The sequence below is a fragment of the Amia ocellicauda genome, chromosome 3 (genome assembly GCF_036373705.1).
Source record: "Amia ocellicauda isolate fAmiCal2 chromosome 3, fAmiCal2.hap1, whole genome shotgun sequence".
Classification (NCBI taxonomy): domain Eukaryota; kingdom Metazoa; phylum Chordata; class Actinopteri; order Amiiformes; family Amiidae; genus Amia; species Amia ocellicauda.
In genome coordinates this window covers 26,273,073-26,291,385 of record NC_089852.1, presented here as the reverse complement: position 1 = coordinate 26,291,385, position 18,313 = coordinate 26,273,073, and positions in this window count along the sequence as shown.

Sequence of the window (18,313 nt, the reverse complement as noted above, 5' to 3'; positions counted from 1 at the left end):
TTTTGTAATTTGAACACAGGAGTTAACCACTCGCATGAATCCTCTGTGATTTTAAGTTTTTAATATTTTAATTTTTAAATTTTTTAAGAAATATACAGACGTGGTAATGACAACTGATTCATCTTTAAGGGCAAGTGTTGGTGAGGAAAATAAATGCCCAGAAAACTAAATGAATTCATTATGAAGCTATCAAGCTAACAAAGGTACATTTCCAGTCTAATATTTGAAATGCAATACCTTTTGTTTGAGCCTCTGCCAAATAGGCCCCTGTACTGTTTACTTAACAGTACATTTTCAGTGTCATAAATAAACGGCTCATGTGCCTACCAACTTCTTTACATAGAAATTATATATCTCATCCCTGAAACAATGCTGTACTTTATTTATTGATCATTCTGCGTGTTGCCACCATATTATATAGGGACTGATTTGAATTAATTATTTGTTGTAATGATCCCTCTTGTTTTGATAAACAAATCAGATTTGTTGATGGGAATTATTGGGATTATATCTACCAGCTGTGATCGCCTATATGGTGATGCTGCTCCCTTTTCATAAGATGCAAATCCGGAGAAGGAATAAACAAAACAAAACAAAAACAATCCCCAACCCCACAGGCTTTGAGATCCTTATTTCCAATACCTTTTGTGTTGGTTCTTTGAAATGAATTAGGCTGTTTGAAGCATACAAATGAGGTGAGGAAATGCATATTTGCAACTAGCTTGGTACTTTGTAGGACAGACAGGACTGCATGGTGGGTGGGGGGGTTGTTAATAACATTTCTGTAGTTCTGGCAAAACTTTATGTAGTGCTAGGTCATTGTTCAGTGGTATTCCTTGTGTTCAAATCTTCTCCTTAAACAAGGACTTGATGTAACCAAGGTATTGGAGATGTGGCAACTGATTACCCCAAAGGCCCAGGCATTATTTACAAGCCTGAGGAGAACCCTGGATAACTGTTGTAGCAACTGCCAGGAGTCTGTGGTTAAATGGTACCTGGCAACCATTACTTTAGGGGAGACAGGTTCCTTCACATCGTGGCAGGCTTTGTCTGAAGTGAGTGAGATTGCAGTTTGTGAGGGGGGGAGCAGGTGTGGGCCTCTTAAATTAGCAGGTAGTTTTGTTGTATGGTTGTTCGGGTTGCGTATCAGCACAATCTTTGGGCTTGCTTTGAAGTTGGGCCTTTTTTTCCTCCCCCCATTGTGGAGTTGGGGTTTTGGGCGGGTGGGTTTGAAGGACTCCAGCTTGAAACCTCGGTTCTTCGGCTTTCTTGGTTTTGTTAGAAGTGTAATTATACCCCTGTAGCTGCGCATCAATGCAGGCCCTTTGAAGTCTCCTCTGTGTCTCTGCAATATTGTTTCTGTCAGGGATTTCTCTGTCTAGGAGTCTCTGTCTCCCAAACTTCAACACACTGCCACACATACAAAGAGCAGACCTGCAGACCTGCAAGGCACACACACACAATCTCATCCATTATAAAACTAAACGTATACCTGGGGCAGGTATTCCTTTGCATAAATTGTGTTGGACAAAAGATGTGTGTGTTAGGGAGCCCTAACCTGGATTAACAGTTTATTATTATTATTATTATTATTATTATTATTATTATTATTATTATTATTATTATTATTATTATTATTATTATTATTATTACCACATAGCTATCTCTTATTTGCAGCTGGGAAACTCTCACTGTCACTTTGTATTAACAAGCACACAAGCCTTGGCTCTGTGCACGGATGCTTCTGTAAACAGTGCAGTTGTTGTGACTGCTTGTTTAGGGGTAGAGCGTTTAATGGTACCTACAGAGACTGGAAATGTACTCCTGGCCTGTGTCACCACACTGTGCCTTCCTTTCCCATAGCACAACCAGTACTCACTCCCAGAAACCAGACTTGACCATGTGATCCTGCCTCCCTGCAAACCAGATCTTCAGGGTTTGGGGATTAACAATGGCTCCCAGGGAGGATTGAGGTTTTTTTAAAGGGCACAGCGGTGTGTGTGAGGGTAGGGCTCATTCACCAGAGGGCATTCAGGACATGAACAACAAGAATGTGATGACTCGTCTCCTTCCAGATATCAGTGTGTGCACATGGCAGCCTCTTTCTTCACCCTCACGCGACGCATGCTTTTAAGACGTTAGTGGCTAAAGTGGAAACAGTTTTCGTGCCAGAGAGGGAGGAACACACTTGCAGTTTGCCCCAGAGCTGTATTTGAGAGAAAAATAACTAAAACTAAAAGTATGTCTGTATACACAAAAGCCAAACATATATATACAGATATTAAAATATAATTTATATATGTATCGTATATAAAATACATATATAAAATATATAATATACATATATCAAATATCATATATAATACATCATATATATAGTGTTTTATTTATGAGTTCATAAGCTTTTCCACAAATGTTTGAAAGAGACACATTACATCCTTTCATTCTACTTTTAATTCATAGTGCAGTTTGATTAATTAGTTGTTCATATTATTTTGTTGTTGTTGATGTTTCCCCCATGCTTTCCAATTCTGCTGTTGGACCAATACTTTGGGATCTGACAGTTGTTTGTCAGCTCTGTTTACTGCAGCAAGCCTCTTTCGAGCACTGGAGAGGTGTAAGCAACATAATGGTGTCAATTGAAATTGGACACATCAGACATGGATTTTGACACTTTATACACCTATATTTGACACATTCATACACCTGTATTTACAAATCATTATTTTCTTGGTTTTAATATGGGGGGGGGGCAAATTTAAATACATAATCATATAATCCACCAGAGATGAATGACAAAAATGATCCTGTAAAAAAAGACAAACATGATTAGATAGCTGATTAGCCTTTTTTCCCTCTATCGTTTCTTTTAGTATCAAGATGCATGTTCCAGAGTATATAGTTCGAGTACAGTCCACACACACTAAAAGCACAGTCACTTATTGCACAACCTTTCCTCATCTCATCAGACTTTCACCGTGAGTTCTGGTGATTTTTTTGACGGCCTGTTTTGGCTGTGCTATGGTAACAGGCTGGGGTGGAGGGGAACGCCTTGTGTTCTGTTGTGCCTCTTTTTTTTTCGGGGCCTGGGCTGGCGGTTTTGTCAAGGTGCCTACAAGTCGGGCTGTGAGGGAGGCTGCTTGATGGAGTCTCATCCCCACCCTGCTCTCTCACAGCGCAATCAGGCCCCAGCTCTACCTCAACTATGTTATTGCACAGGGCTGTCAGAGGCTGCCAAGAGAGTGGCGTGCAAAGAAACAGGAAATACAAGACGGGCTTATTTACAAGCACAGTGTGTGATGCAATGCTTCAAGCGCTGTAAATACCGGCGGCGATGAAGGAGAACTTTTTTATTTTCTTTTTTCTTTTTTAACTGTTTCACTGTCTGGTCAGAAAAGACAGCCACACGGGACTGCTGGGACAGTCTCTCTCTCTCTCTTTCTCTCTCTCTCTCTCACAATCGTCAGGCCGAAGGCATCATTTAAACCTTTTAATTGGAGGTTAAGTCAACACATTCCCTGTGTGATTGTTGTGTCTTGCCGTGTTTGCAGGGCACATGGGTGTCTGTCTCCCTTGGGAAGTGCTGCTCTTCAGGAACTGTGAGGCTGTGAGTGATCAGGCTACAAAGTTGATAATGATGTGAAGGCAACTGTTCACATTGGTATCATATTAACAATTCAAACTCACAAGGTTATCATGAATACATTCCAGCTGATCCTTACCGGTGGAGTGTTTCAGCTTACCTTCCCTTTACATCTTTACCTCATTTCCTGTTCTCCCTAAGAATAGCCAGCCTACCACCTTGTGTAATTAAAGGTCTTTGATGGGGAAAATAGGCTGTAAGTTGCCCCTCATTAGTGACTCAGTCGTTATAATTATTATCTAGATCATCAAGGTGAGATGTGCTTCCCTGAGATCTCTGGTCCCCAGACTGAACAACAAGCAATAGTAGAGGAGTGTGAAAAGGTGAAAGTGTGGCAAACTGTAGACGGGAATGGAAAATTGGAGAAAGGTGTGATGGTGTGCGTGCAAACCCTACTGTTCCTATCTGTTGAGATGTACATTGAGAGAGCCAAGATTTTAAATGTGAATGGATGACCCCCTATTGAATAATTATATATTTGGGGATTTGTAAATATAGGTGTATGAATGTGTCAAGGGTCTTTCATAACCATTACATTCAAATCCATTAAATTCTGTTAATGCAGATTTGTTTATTATGCAATAAGGTTACCAGGTGCACAAGATATAAAAATGTATAAACGCCGAAAACCAAACACATTGATCTTTTCTGCAGTTTTGTATTTTAGTGAATGGTCCCCGGTGAGATTTTTGCATGTCTAGTATTTTTCTTTCCCAAGGCCTATTTTATCGCTTGCTTTCTCACTCTTCAGTAGTAACTATTTCTACAAATCTAAAGTGTGTTTGTGAGAAAGCATTTTCAGAACTGAAATTAAGAAGGCTTGATTAAAGGTTCCTTTTTTACAAAAAGAGCTGGCATGGGTCTGACACATTTGAGGATTAATGTTAGTTTTGCTTTTCTTTCAGATTTATTTTTACTCTTCCTGAGGTTAACAAAGGCATTCTAGAAGCCCACACAGAGAGAGAGAGAGAGAGCGAGAGACAGAGGGACACACACACGCACACGTGTAGATGCACACTGGTAGGTATTTTGGCAGCAGTTCAAAAAAATGGTGGAATTTTGATTTTGTTTAAGGACAGGGTTTCCAGAGATGCATCTTTCTACTACTTATTTTGGAACAACTGGAGTCTATTTCAGTGAGTTTGATGACCTTAACTGAATACTTTTTCCTTCCCCCTATCTTTTCGTTTTTCTTTTGCAATTCCATTTTTCATCACTGTTCCTCCCACGACTGGGCTTGTTAATGTTTGCACACACACATAGTCACCATAGTTGCACAACAAACACATTAAATCTGAGTTTTCAGTTAAAATAAAAGACATATTTTGGATACGGTAAACAAACCAGAATATTTTCATATCCTATAATACACAAAACTTTGGGGTGGTGAGGGGGGCTTCATAGCCTTGCATTTTCAGTGCTCTAATAACAGGGTGTCTTATTTAGGGCAGGTGGTCTGCAGCCTTTTCCTGCAGAGACAGAGTACTCCGTCTTTTACAGCTCTCCGTGATCGGTGAGAAGAGCTACTGAAAATATGTAAACTTGCACAACCTAAGCAAACAATCGCCCAAAGAAGTCATATAGAGGTCAGCTCGAACACAAAACGGACAACCCATGTGGCCCTCAAAGCACTGGGGCTGCAGACCCCTGATTCAGGAACATCTTGTAAAATCAAGTGGGGACGGGGGACTGTCATTCTTGCTTGTGTTTATCCCATTACTAGGTCAGAATATAGTGCCAAGGTGCCAAGCATTCAATTCCTGAAATGGAATTGGAAGGCCTTCAAAACTGGATGAATGTAACACGAGTACTCCAAAGGTAAAGGCGTGTAGTTTTTCTGTTCAGTAAGAATAACATTCATATGAAACTGTGAGTAGGGGAGGTTTAAAGTTTTTTATGATCAATAACAACATATTAAACTGACTGCCTGGAGCCTTTATGTTTCACAATGAAGAACAGGGACTCCCTGCCTCTCAGTTACACTACTTTCCAGGATTAAAATTAACCTTTTTCCTATCATTACTATGCAGGGGTTCTACAGATGTAAGTTATTATACGCTATTTATTGTCTTTATTTCCATTTAAGGACATACATAGAAAATTAAGTGATACTCAGCATTTTGGAACCTGTCAAATCCCATTTGATCACAAGAAATCCAGGTAACAGCCAGTGGCTGTTTTTGTGAATACCATATTCAGTATTATCTCTCTTATCAATTTGTTATTGTAAGTTATCCATTCTGAGGTCAATAACTTCATCCCTCAGGTGCTGCCTGGCTTTGTCTTGGTAAGCGGTGAACTTAGGGGCAGCAGTGTGCAGTAGTGATTAGGGATCTGAACTCCTGAGTGGAGGGTCCTGGGCTCAATCCCAGGTGGGGCACACTGCTGCTGTACCCTTGAGCAAGGTACTGTACCTAGATTGCTCCAGTGAAAACAGCTGTATAAATGGGTCATTGTATGTGAAAAAATGATATATTGTATTGTAACAATTGTAAGTATCAGTATGTGTACATAACTTGTATGTAAAAGTCCCCTAATTGTCATCTCTTACAGCAGGCCGTCATGGCATTTCTTTTCTCATCTGTTTTCTCTGGGTATGCCTGCCATTCTCTCTCTCTCTTTCTTTCCTTCTCTCCCACTGTGTGTGTCTCTCTCTGTCTCTCTCTCTGTGTCTCTCTCTTTCTCTCTCTCTCTGAAGTAGCAGATCAAATGGCTGCCTGTACTGTCACCTGCCACAGGAATTCCCTGATGCCCTTATCCGTCATCAAGTCCCACTGTAGGTATGGCTGAGGACCAGTTATCCTGGGCCGCCCAGCCCCGCAGGGAGCAGCATGATTGATAGGTGGCATTTTTGTTGCTGGCTAAGGTGTGTTTTTGTGAGTGTGTGTGTTTGTGTGAGTGTGTGTGTGTGAGGGGGCTGGGAATCATGTGATCAAACAAGTCTTGGTCTGCTTGCAGTCAGTTTCCTGACGTCTGCGGTTTAGACAGGGCGTTGCGCAGTGTTTGCTAGCATAAAAAAAGAAAGAGAAGGATTTGACATGTGTCAACACGCATACCTGTTACCTGGGAGATCTGTCTTCAAGGCACATCCTTATTTTCACAGAGAAAGATGGCTAAGCCTTAACTTCAGGGGCTACAGAATTAAAGTTTACTAATACAAGTGGTGAATATTTAGCACCTGGCATTCTGGGTACTGTATGTAACCCCCTCCCCATTTTTGTATATAAATATATTTTGGTATTTAGATATATATTTTTAATAGTACCAAGACACTCTTTTGTAACTTATTTAAAGCATTATTTAAAGCACTGTAAGCATGTTCGGCATCTGTCTTCTGTTAGCTGCATCTCTGCATTAACATGTGTATGAGCTGCTGTGTGTATGTGTGTTGTGCGTATGTCACTGGAAGTCTGCTTGCACTGGCTATTTAGACTTCATGTTACAGCATAGAGCTTAACTCTGAATAACAAATGGGGCAAACTTGTTGAATGGAAAGTCAATAACAAATCTGTCCCATTGTGCAGATAGAGATAAGGCTTTCAGTCTAACTGTATTGCGCTTTTCAGTGTATTCAATGCTTTGTGTAAAACAACCTCGGCTCTGAGATTATCAGTCAAAGATAAACAGCACACGTGTGGAGTGTGGCGTTAAGATTATCTGGACAGTTATTTAGCACTACTGTGTGTGTGTGTTTTTTTTAGTTGATTTAAACTAATTTCCTTGCACATACAACACAAGTGTAAAGATAAGTAACAATAGTTATAATAATAATGGTAATAACCATTATAATAATAAGTGGTTAAATCAGATTTATCTTTTATAAACAAGCAATTATGTTATTAATTGTGATGGAAGCAGTCAAAATATGTGTGCCAGAATATGCGGGCGTGAACTCGGAAGACTCCTGATGTGCCTTTAAAACAAATAAAGAGAAAATAATATTTCAAAGAGATAGCAGAGGCAAAATTGTTGAAGAATAAGGATTTTGACATTTTCATTTGATATACACACACACACACACACACACACACACACACACACACACAAACATTTAAAAGGAAGTGAACTGAACATGATTCTTTTTGACACATAATATTCACATTGCTTTCAGCTGTTGAAAAGTCCTTAACACGAATGTGAAAATGCGATCCGCCCTGCCGTTGTGATGAAAGAGTCAGGAGAGGTGAGGCTGGGCAGTCCCGAGTGAGCTCTGCCTCATTGACTCCAGAGTGTGGTTTTCTGTTTGTGTTAATCACGGCTCTCCATATAATAATCTTCAATGCTAATCCAAGGCGCTCGGTATTGCACACTGAGTATACCATGAGAGATAGGAGGTCAATTAAACAAGTGAAAGGAAACAAAGAAAATAACGTTTTTCAGATTACAAGCAGCATTTATGCATTGTGTCATTTAGTCTTCAAAAAAAACAATTAAGTCTCTACGCAGAAATTGCTTCTGTAATGTGAATGTGATTTACAGCACTGTTGCCCGTTTGCCTGACGTAACTTAAACAGCCATTAAGATGAACCGTACTTGACTGAACAAAAGAGATAGGAAATGAAGATGAAGATCCATTGAACCCTGAATGAGAAGCTGAACTGACTCTATATGATTCTATATTAGGTGGTTTCAGACAGGAAACAAACAAAACGGTCTCATCGTACCATTGTTTGTGTCAGTGGGACTCCTCACTAAATTCTGCAGCCGTGCAAACGTCCACCGAGACACTGTGATGAAGAGACCAAAGGAATAGAAGGATGACATTGCAGGTGTGTGAAAACCTAAACACACCCTATCATAGTACAAGGATTGTAAACCATGGATAGTCCAAGATGCAGCAGTCAACCCATGTGAAGTTGACTACCTGACAGGGGTGTGTACAGGATTAGACCTATTGGTACGGCTCTGGTTTAAGATCCAAAAGAGTGTATCATCTGGCCTATTCTAGAACTTGATTCATGTTTTCATATTTTTTTGTTTTGTTTTCTATCAGGTTTACTTTCATCCTCAAAAAATCAGAAACCAGGTTGAGAATCTTATAAGGTCCTGGGTATAAAAAGAGCAATACATTTACTCTGTCATCACTCTCATTAATTGTCTTATGTTTTCTGTTTGCATATGAAAAAACGTGTTTACAGCAAGCTTTTTCTGTAACACATTAATCTTTGGTAATTTATAACTGATAGGGTTTTTATGACTGTAGCCTACTTCACAGCTCAGAACTTTGTCACGCCAAGAAAAGAGAAGCCATCCACCCACCAGACTATACAGTATAGTGCAATGCTGAATGATCACATAGCACTGCATGGCAAGTTAAGTTGATTAAATCCACATTTTATGATTCTTGGTTGAATTGTTACCATTCTTGAGAGATCGATTTCAACCTCTGAGGTTCTGCCACAGAACTCGGCAAAATTTGCAAACCTCGTCATATTTGTTCCAACTTGCAACCCTGTTTTTGTGACGCGCGAGCAGGACGGCGCTGCTGCCTTTTGCATTCTGAAGGAGGAAGATGCAAATTAGCCGATTACACAGGACCGTCTCTTATCACTCGTGTCCTGGGGCATCAGCGTCAATCAAACAGAAGTCACCTGTTGAAAAGTTCAGTCAACTGGACACATGGCATGATGGGAGCTGTGTGGCAGTTGTGACTGGTCTACCTAACTTATTTAAAAGGCAAATCAGCCAGACCCCGGGGCTGCCACAAACACAGCAGATGGTGATTTTGAGACTCTGGGGAGGGGTGCGATGACATGGGGACAGGCCAACATTGCAAACATTTGTAAATAGTTTTAACACTTGTTTTAGTCTTTAAAAAGGCAATCATGATTTCTTTTTATCTCTATTAATCCTTGTAATCACTAGTCCCTCTGCAATGAAGTAGTGTGCCATTATCGAAACCTGGCCCCCCTCCCGCCCCTCTAGTGGCAGTTTTTAATTGTTTGGAACAACCACTGACCTGATGGTATTAACTCTTAGGTGATTTAAACATGCAGTTAAATGTAAGATTGAGTGATTGTGAATGACTTTCATGCAGGTGAATATCTTTAACACCAGTGTAATTATAAGACAGGGTTACAGAGCTATGTGTAATCCTGAATGCTTTTAATAGTGCTTAGTACCTCTAATATGCACTTAAGGTAAATACTTGCCTTCAGGGCTGGTTGTGATTGCATAACTCCTGTTTTTAATCCTAACTAATATGTCATTGCATTGATTATATGCTGTTTATTTTATTAGAACAAATGAACAGTCAATTAACAGGTGTGTGTTTGTGTAGGCGGGGTGGGGGGGGGAGGTATTGGTAAAGAAAAGAGAATCAATTATAATGTGCGGTTTGTTTTTCTTCACCTTAATCGACACTTTCATGAACTGTATTTTAATTAACTACTCCTTTCTTGTGCCTCAGAGCATTCCTTTGTTTGGTATCTTCCACAGTCCAGAGCCATCATGCCCTGGAGCAGTGAGCTGCACTACAGACACCTGCCAGACGCACTGCAGCACTGCCACCCCCGGCAGCCCAGCTTCTCCCGCGGTGGTGAGTCAGTCAGTGCCCTGGCATTGACTCCACTACACATGGTCAACTTCCTATTGCTCTGCCATCAGGTTTTGTGTAAGAAGGTAATGTATAGTTAACACCAGCACATCTTGCATCAAGATATTGTAACGTAATCCTGTTACAAAAAAAAACCTCAGTGGTGACTGGGATGGAGTCGAGGGCTTCGACTAGATCATTGATAATCAACTCAATTAGAGCTATGGTCTACATGTGCAGTATTGCATCCATTTATCTGGATACCATATACTATTTTAATGTGCATCTTTTCCTTTGGGTAAAGCTGATAAGACAGTGCGAAGATTCAGTGATCATCCAACACGTGTGTCTGTGATGAACGTATAGGGAGTGCTCACATTCGGAGACAGCTGGTGGTGTATGGATCGCAGACCAGATGCTATTGCTGGCTGCGTGCGCTGTATATAGCTCCCAAGCCAGACAGGAAGTGTGGCAAAAACATTTGACTACAATAGCAATCTTATGGTCTGCTTAAAAATACCCAAGTTTTTATTGTCTTAGATTTAAATATTGTTTAAATTCTGAGATGCAGCAGGTGATTAAAGCTTCATTAATTTGAAGAGATTGCGGGTCCTTCAGATGGAAACATTTATAAGCTATTGTGTGTTCAAGATATTCACAGGAACTCCTTTGAGTGTGTGATAGCCACTTATGACAATGTTTTAGTAGACAACTCCAGACTGATCTAGTCAAGGGTTATACCTATTATCTGATTACAGGTTTCATGTTTGAAACAACATTGAGCAGCCAGCGTTTTCCCGTCTCAATTTTTAATTCCCTATCTAAACTCCTTTAAGACCAGAATGATATGGAGAAATAGGATTCACAATTGTTTAAAATGATTTAATGATTCTTTTCTATAAGCAGCACTTGATTGTCATTATTTACAATGCAGAGAGTTACATGAATGCAGTACAACCAGACTGGAGTTTAATAAGAGGACAGCAAAGGAAATCTAAATCAAGCAAATCACTTTAATGATATTGGTGTAGCGTCTTGTGTTGTGTATAAGGGCAATCCATGGTTAGGTTTCTTTTATTATTGATCAAGTAATTTTGTTGTTGTTTTCTTTCAAAATATTACCTGAGGATTCCGTGGAGGTGTGGTTAATTAACTAGGTAAATCCAACATGGAAAAGGCATCTCTGATCTCATGTCCTCCCAGTTTTCTATGTTCTGCCCTGGAGTGCTTGCAGAACTCATTAGTCTAATTTAAGGGAAAGAAAAAAAAATGTATATATGTCCTTTCTGGACATACTGGCAGGCACACAAACACAAACCAAAAAAGATGAGCTCGGGCCACCTAGCCGCCGGGCGGCCGCTCTCCTAGCTGTGAGGAGCTCAGGCAGAAAGTCTCTGTCTCTTGCTTGAAATATTAATGAATATTGAGTTTCAGACTGCTTCACAGTTGCGAGGTTGCCCAGTTTCCTGTTGCATGTTTAAGGAACGCTAGCAACAACAAAAACATCGATTGGAAAAAAGCAGAATTCCAGAAAATACAGAGCTGTCCTTAGAACTGTATCCGAGTCCCATTCAGATTTAACAGCAGGTAGTCTGTTTATGTACAATTCTGCTCCGGGTTTTATTCTGTCCTCGCCTGGTGATTAATTACTGCATTGCCACTGAAACCTATAATTATAAATCATAAACTACCCATGGAATCCTTCACAATAAACGTTACATAATTGTTTTTCAATTCCTAAGTGATACATAAAAGGGAACCTGTAGGTTTATTATAGTACTCGTTTGCCTACCCATCCATTTGAAATAATCGTAAAATCATATCACAATGAATATTATATCCTTTATTATTTATTCCCTTTATTCCCATTTTTAATTTCTTCTCTTGCTATTGTCAGAAAAACAAGACAACCACATTCAGCTGCACTGCATGTAGGTGTATGTTCAAGCCAGCCACAGACTTCAGTGACTTGGCTCGTTCAGCCCCACAAATCGCTGCCTTGGGGCACTCAGGCCTTTATCTCCCTGAAATGGATATCTGCAACACTTTATAGGAAGTGGCCGTTTGTGATTAATGCCTGTTGGCTGAAGGAAATCTCAAGAACAAATGTGGAAGGCTTCATGTGTGCGTTTTCACTTCACGTGCGTGCAGTGTGAACCCACTATCACGTCACGGACGAGCGCACTGCAGCTGTTTGTCGGGGTGAAAGATATAAAATGGCTTCGGTGGCACTTTGTGCATCTGTGCCAGTGTGGGCTTGTGCTCGGTGCCATAAGCCGACGACTCAGGGAGACGTCAGGGCGGCACTGAGCTGTAGTTCACTGCGGGATATCTTTGTGATGCACCGCGTTGTGAGCGAGATGCACACAGCCAGTCAGTCACTAACTATCCTGCCGGCTGTTGTATGTTGAGTGTGTGGCGGTCTGTCAGGTGGCTGCGAAGACAGAATGTCTGCTTTTAATTACAGTTGTACTACTGCCTGGAGTTTTTTACTCATCTCTGTTTACACCACAATGCTGAAATAGGGAGACACTGTTTGTAACTCACTCGTGTCTCACCATGTTGTGTGATCCATTATGAGAGAAATTTCCAAAAAGGTTCCCTCCAATAGTCATTCATGTATGGATTTAATATGTTGTTACTCGGTTTCTATACAGAGAGAGAATAATATACATACACAAAACAAACTAAATGTGTTTAAGCTGCCACAAACAATCAGCCTGAGAGTGATCGGCCACCGTTCACATAAAACAAGCAGAGACCCTCGTTGTCACAAAACATGAATTTGACGGATTAAAAAAGGGAGTCAGTGAGCTAATCATTTCAATTAAATCATTGTTGATTGATGATAGATTGCTTACAACTCTGAGTGCATGTTGGATTGAGGTATAATGTAATGCAAAATTCTGGTTTAGGAGGATATGGCTGTAAGTCTGATGTTACCAAATACACAAAATGCATTTTCTTCCCTTGCTAACTGACGACTTGTATTTTTCCACTCAAATGCAAATAGCCTGAGAAAGTGAGGTATTTTCTGATGATTTCTCTCTCCTGCTTATGTACAGCATATGGGACACCTCCAGGTGTCTCCATGAGCCGCCTCAGGGGACTTGTAATGTACTCTCATTCTGCTTTAACCCCCTTCTCATGGACTCTGGCAGAAAGTGTTTTTGATTATACTGCTTTTCATTGTTTGATTGGTGGACCTGTTCTAATAGGTTTTTGACAGATTATTTTTTAATAAAAAAAAGTATTTTCTTGTATCCTGAAATAATGGTCAATATGAATCTATAAATAAAGAAATGAACAAAAACATGAATTCCAGTCGAACATAGCGTTCTTCGTTCCAGGTGGTTTTCAAAGTAGTGAAAGTGATCTAGCTGGCCAAGTGCAAGCCTGTAACTGGAGAAAACTCGGTGTGCTGGAAAGAATTTCCCATATATGATTTTACACTACAAATGGGTAGGGAAGAAAAGACAGCATTATTCTGTCCTTCTGAGAGAACACCTCCTCCCAGGTCCAAGTCACAATATTCCCAACAATTTCATTTACAGGGAAGAACATTCCTGTAATGTTTCAGTCCTTAGAAAAAGAAAAGAAACGAAAAGAGCAACATAAAAGGTTTGAATACATTGTGCAGCCTGCTTTTTTTCATTTTCCATTCTTAGTGTAGCTTTATGATTATTGGATTAAGTAATGTTGACATATTAACTAAAACTCAATCAACTAGTCTGATTATATTTTTGTTTTACCTACTTTGCTCCACTTCATGTTTTCTGTAGAGCACTATATGAAGGGATTGCCTGATATTGCCACTAGGTAGCAATCTTGAGCTATGCAGTAATTGTGTTGTTTTTGCCATCTCTGTCTCTGTTACCTAAACACAGCAAAAGTCAAAGCTTCTCTTCCTGTTTCGGGGGTGTTTGGGGGTGCCGGCTTTGCTTGAATTAGTCTAACAACAAATCATCTTCTGAACTATGATACTGTATTTCAGTGCTATACTGGAACACTCTTCACTATTATATTAACAAGAGTCAGGACGCCAGCTTTGGCCAGCACCATAATCTGAAGCTATGCCCAATCCACAACCGCACCGCTGAACTAACTCAGCAGAAATGCAACACTTACTCTAGCACATGTTTGAGTCTGCTGGGGACTCTAACTCTAGCCCTAATCCATACCAAAACATAAAAACGTGCCACAGAGTAAAGTTAGGGGTTATCTCTCTGAGAACACATTAAATGTAACTGTAAGTCCATTCCTACCTTCTCTTGTATATCTAATTAAAAATCCATGCAATTTAATATTTTCAAAAGCAATTCTTGGACTAAAACTTTTTTTCTCTTCCTTTTAACACCCAAATCCACTGTTCAAACAAGGACGGACGTGACATAGCCTAACAGCTATTTTCCAGTTCGGGAACCTGCATTGCAGTGCAGAATGAAAAGATGTGAAAAATGATTGAATTACACCCATAAGATAGTGACGCCATTATTCTCCCTGACAATAGCCCCAACCTCAACCCCTGCCAACACTTGAATTTAAAGCTACGCCCAATACGCAGCTGTACACGTCTTAGTTACCTCAGTAGAAATACAAACCTTAGCAAATGTCTGAGTTTAATGGGGGTGCGTATCACTGTACCTCCACTCTCTGCTCCTAATTATGTAACCTGTACTTGCACTACCTGAGAGGAGCTCAAATGTCCACATTTAGGAAGCTCTGCTGCAAAGTTTGGGTGAGACTGAGGTCAGCACTAAAAAATCAACCTCGAGTCTAGTCTAGTCTGGGAGTCTTGTACCATTTCTTTAGGTGATACCGTCTTTCTCTAAATTGCCACAGTTGTTAATCTTCACACAACCTTAGAGTCTCCCACATAGCCACCCCCTGCTCCTATTGTCCATGTTGAAGACAGTGCATGGTGTCTCCCTGCCATAGCCAGGGGTCTGACCTGTCAGCAGTGTGGCTGGTACCCTAGATACAAAGACAAACACAAGGTTACAGCATCCAATAGCAACCTGTCGCCGAAGCTTCTCTTGTTGACGGGTGATGTCATTGTGTAGCTAAGGAGCCTGACATCGGATGACCTCGCAGTCCATCCAGTATTGTTTCAGAGCTGCCAAACGATGAAAGAAAAGAAAGGCAGGGTAAATCTGCTCCTCTTCACAGTAATGGCAGCCTAAAGTGTCTCCAAATGCTCTGTGATTGTTTGTACCAGAATATGAGGGGGGTTGGGTGGGTGGCAGCAGGTTATTGCTTTGCAGTTAAAATACCTTCCCGTGTTACTGGTTTTTGCCCTGTTCACGGCTGTAAACAGCACTCTCTCCATTGTGGATGTGTGTTCTTGTTACCTGGACAGCTTCTGAAAACAGCAGTCACCTTTCAGCTGGGAGGAGAAGCTTCACTGACCACTTCAATTGGCCTTCTGTTTTACCTGTGACCTCTGGGGTGAAAGGGTACAGCACCCCTGAAGGCCAATTCCCACAAACAAAACCTTCATTGCACCAAACAAGATTTGTTGTGCATTGTTTCTTTCTTTCTTTCTTTTATTTTTTAAAAGCTGTTTCTTTTCTCATACAGTGTTTTTGTGCTTACTGCAGTCAGTCTGGTTTAAAAGGAAACCACACTGTTATGTGTTTGTTTTCTGTCTTAGTTTCCTGCATATGTAAATGCTACATGGTACAGCTACAAATGTATGGCACAAATACGTTTCACATTATTTATTTCTCATTTTAGTGTGCGGTGTGTCACTTATGAACTGTGAAAGTGAGGGAGTTTTAAGTAGTTATCCTTGCGGTCGCGGCACTGTAGCTCAAGCACAAGGGTTTGCTGGCCAGGAGCTGCAAACAAATCATTCTTTCAGTTAAATTTAGTGGTGTTCATAAATGAGGTGATTGTCGCCGCTATGTGAACTCGAAGTCTTGCCTCAGCAGGCTGGCAGTTGGGAGTGTAGTGCGGGCCAGTTTTGAGGGAAACGCTTCTGATCTCTGGGTCATACTTAGATCAGATCGGCTCTAATGTCTTTGTTATTTTCAGATTGAGTGGCTGCAAACAGAATTGCAAGATAACATTATCTTTGGCCTTTCTTAAAGGTCATGGTTTGTCCTTATGTTTGTAAGGGTTGGTTTGTTTGTTTATTTATTCCTCCTACCTCTCAAGTGTATGGAATTGTGGTGTTATCTTAGCGATACATTATCAGGCCTTGAAATTGCCCTTGATTGGTACACCTGATGTGTGTCTCTGGTTCCTAAGGTACAGACACCAAATTGAAACGCATCCATAAGTCAACAACGCACAGCGACGATCGTGCACCAAACGTCATCTGCAAAAGGAACATACTGTGTTGTTTTGTTCAAGTGTGAAAAATCTCAGGGGGAACTCGCCAGGACACAGTATTTACCTGGAGCACATTTCTCTGTATTTTGTTGCACATTCGGTTTGAGAAATCTTTGTGTTACTTTGAGTACATTGTCCTCCAGCTGACACACATGAAACTGGATATTCCTTCCTACTGGATTAGGAATTGTATGGCTGGGAGGAGACGTGGGGTAGACTATTCTTAGCTGTAGAGGAGTGTTTTTTATGTACTGTAAGGTGAGATACCCCTGTCAAGTACAGCTTATTCAAAGAAAAGTAGCTGAATTCCCTTTTGAATGGTGAATAGGTGTCCTCAGAAATCCCCTTCGTGCTCCTTGGGCTGTTATACATCCTTGATAAATGGCTGTCAGAATTTGCATCTTTTAGAGTCTCTCAGGTTAGTTGGTATTTCCCAAACACCCCTTTGGCCAGCATTTCCTATTTTAAATGGTGTTGCAGGACTTCACTTGTGCCCATCACAGTGATGGTCAGAGTCTCCATTAAGGTATTATTTAGGTTCTATATTAATTTACATTGTGCAAACATATCCTGAGATTTAAGACTCATTTGGTGCCAAGCAGGGACCTTGGTTAATGCTCTGAAAACACATTGACTACCCGTTGTAAACAGAAATGACAACACGTGTAGTTTTCCAGATGTGTAGCAGTTGGTCATTAGAAGTTAGGAGTGAATTTGGCGTTCTAGGACAGGGTTGGTGTGGGGGCGGGCATGGGGGGAGAGCCTGTATAAATTCTAGAGTGTCATACAAATTGATATTACATGATCAAAAGGGCCCAGTCAAGTTACAATACTATCAGAAATGCAATGCATGTGCTAGTCTGTATCCCACCCCACCCCCGCTTTTCCTGATAAGGTGTTGAACCACCGCAGTCCCAGTGTGTCTATGGTGTTCAGTGGACCCCACATGGTTCCTTTGTTTATTTGTGTTCCTGTCCACACCGACTTAGATCTTTCTAGGCTTAGACAAAACAGAAAAATCTTGTTTCGTAATGTTTTTAGTTTTTTTTCTCTCTCTCTCCCACCTCTCGACCAAATCATTTGCCAGCTTCCCCTGGCTAGCAATCAGAGGCAGCAGATGGCAAGTCCTGTTTTTCTGCAGAGAGCATTGTGCCAATAGAAGCTGTTGCTTTTCTTTGCAATCTGGCTCCAGTGTGAATAACGTATTGAGCACAGCAGGCTCGGGCAATACCTGTCCAGACAGGAGAGGAACAGGTGAGGTCTTTCCCAATGGATCAGCAGAAGGTGGGGCTACCCCTTTGACCCTCCCCCCACCTTCCACTCCGCCACCCCTCTACACCTGTCACACAAAAGCCGGGAATCTTCCCTGCATTGTTGGGTCAGCTTGGTCACCACCACTCTAGACAGCTATTTTCAACCCCACCCTTGTAAACACCACATAGGACCCTCCACCCATTTCCTTACCAGCTGTTTAGTTTGACTGTGTCCTTATTCCCTCAAGCAGCCTAAATAAGATGCTTATTTTATTTTATTTTGCTCAACCCCTTGATCATAATAGTAGGGCCATGTACCGTCGGTCGGGTGAACAGCAGACACTGCTAGATCATATTGCTCACTAAACACATTATAGGGTTCATAGCAGTTATGAAATGCAACGGCACACAGAACCGGAGAAGCACACCTCTCAGTCTCTTGAGTGGTCCTTGCAGGTGGCTAGGATGGCATCTCTCCCCTCCGGGGACTAGAAGGCCGCTTTTTGTCAGTTTAGATTATTCACATAACAAATTGGTTGGGGGGCA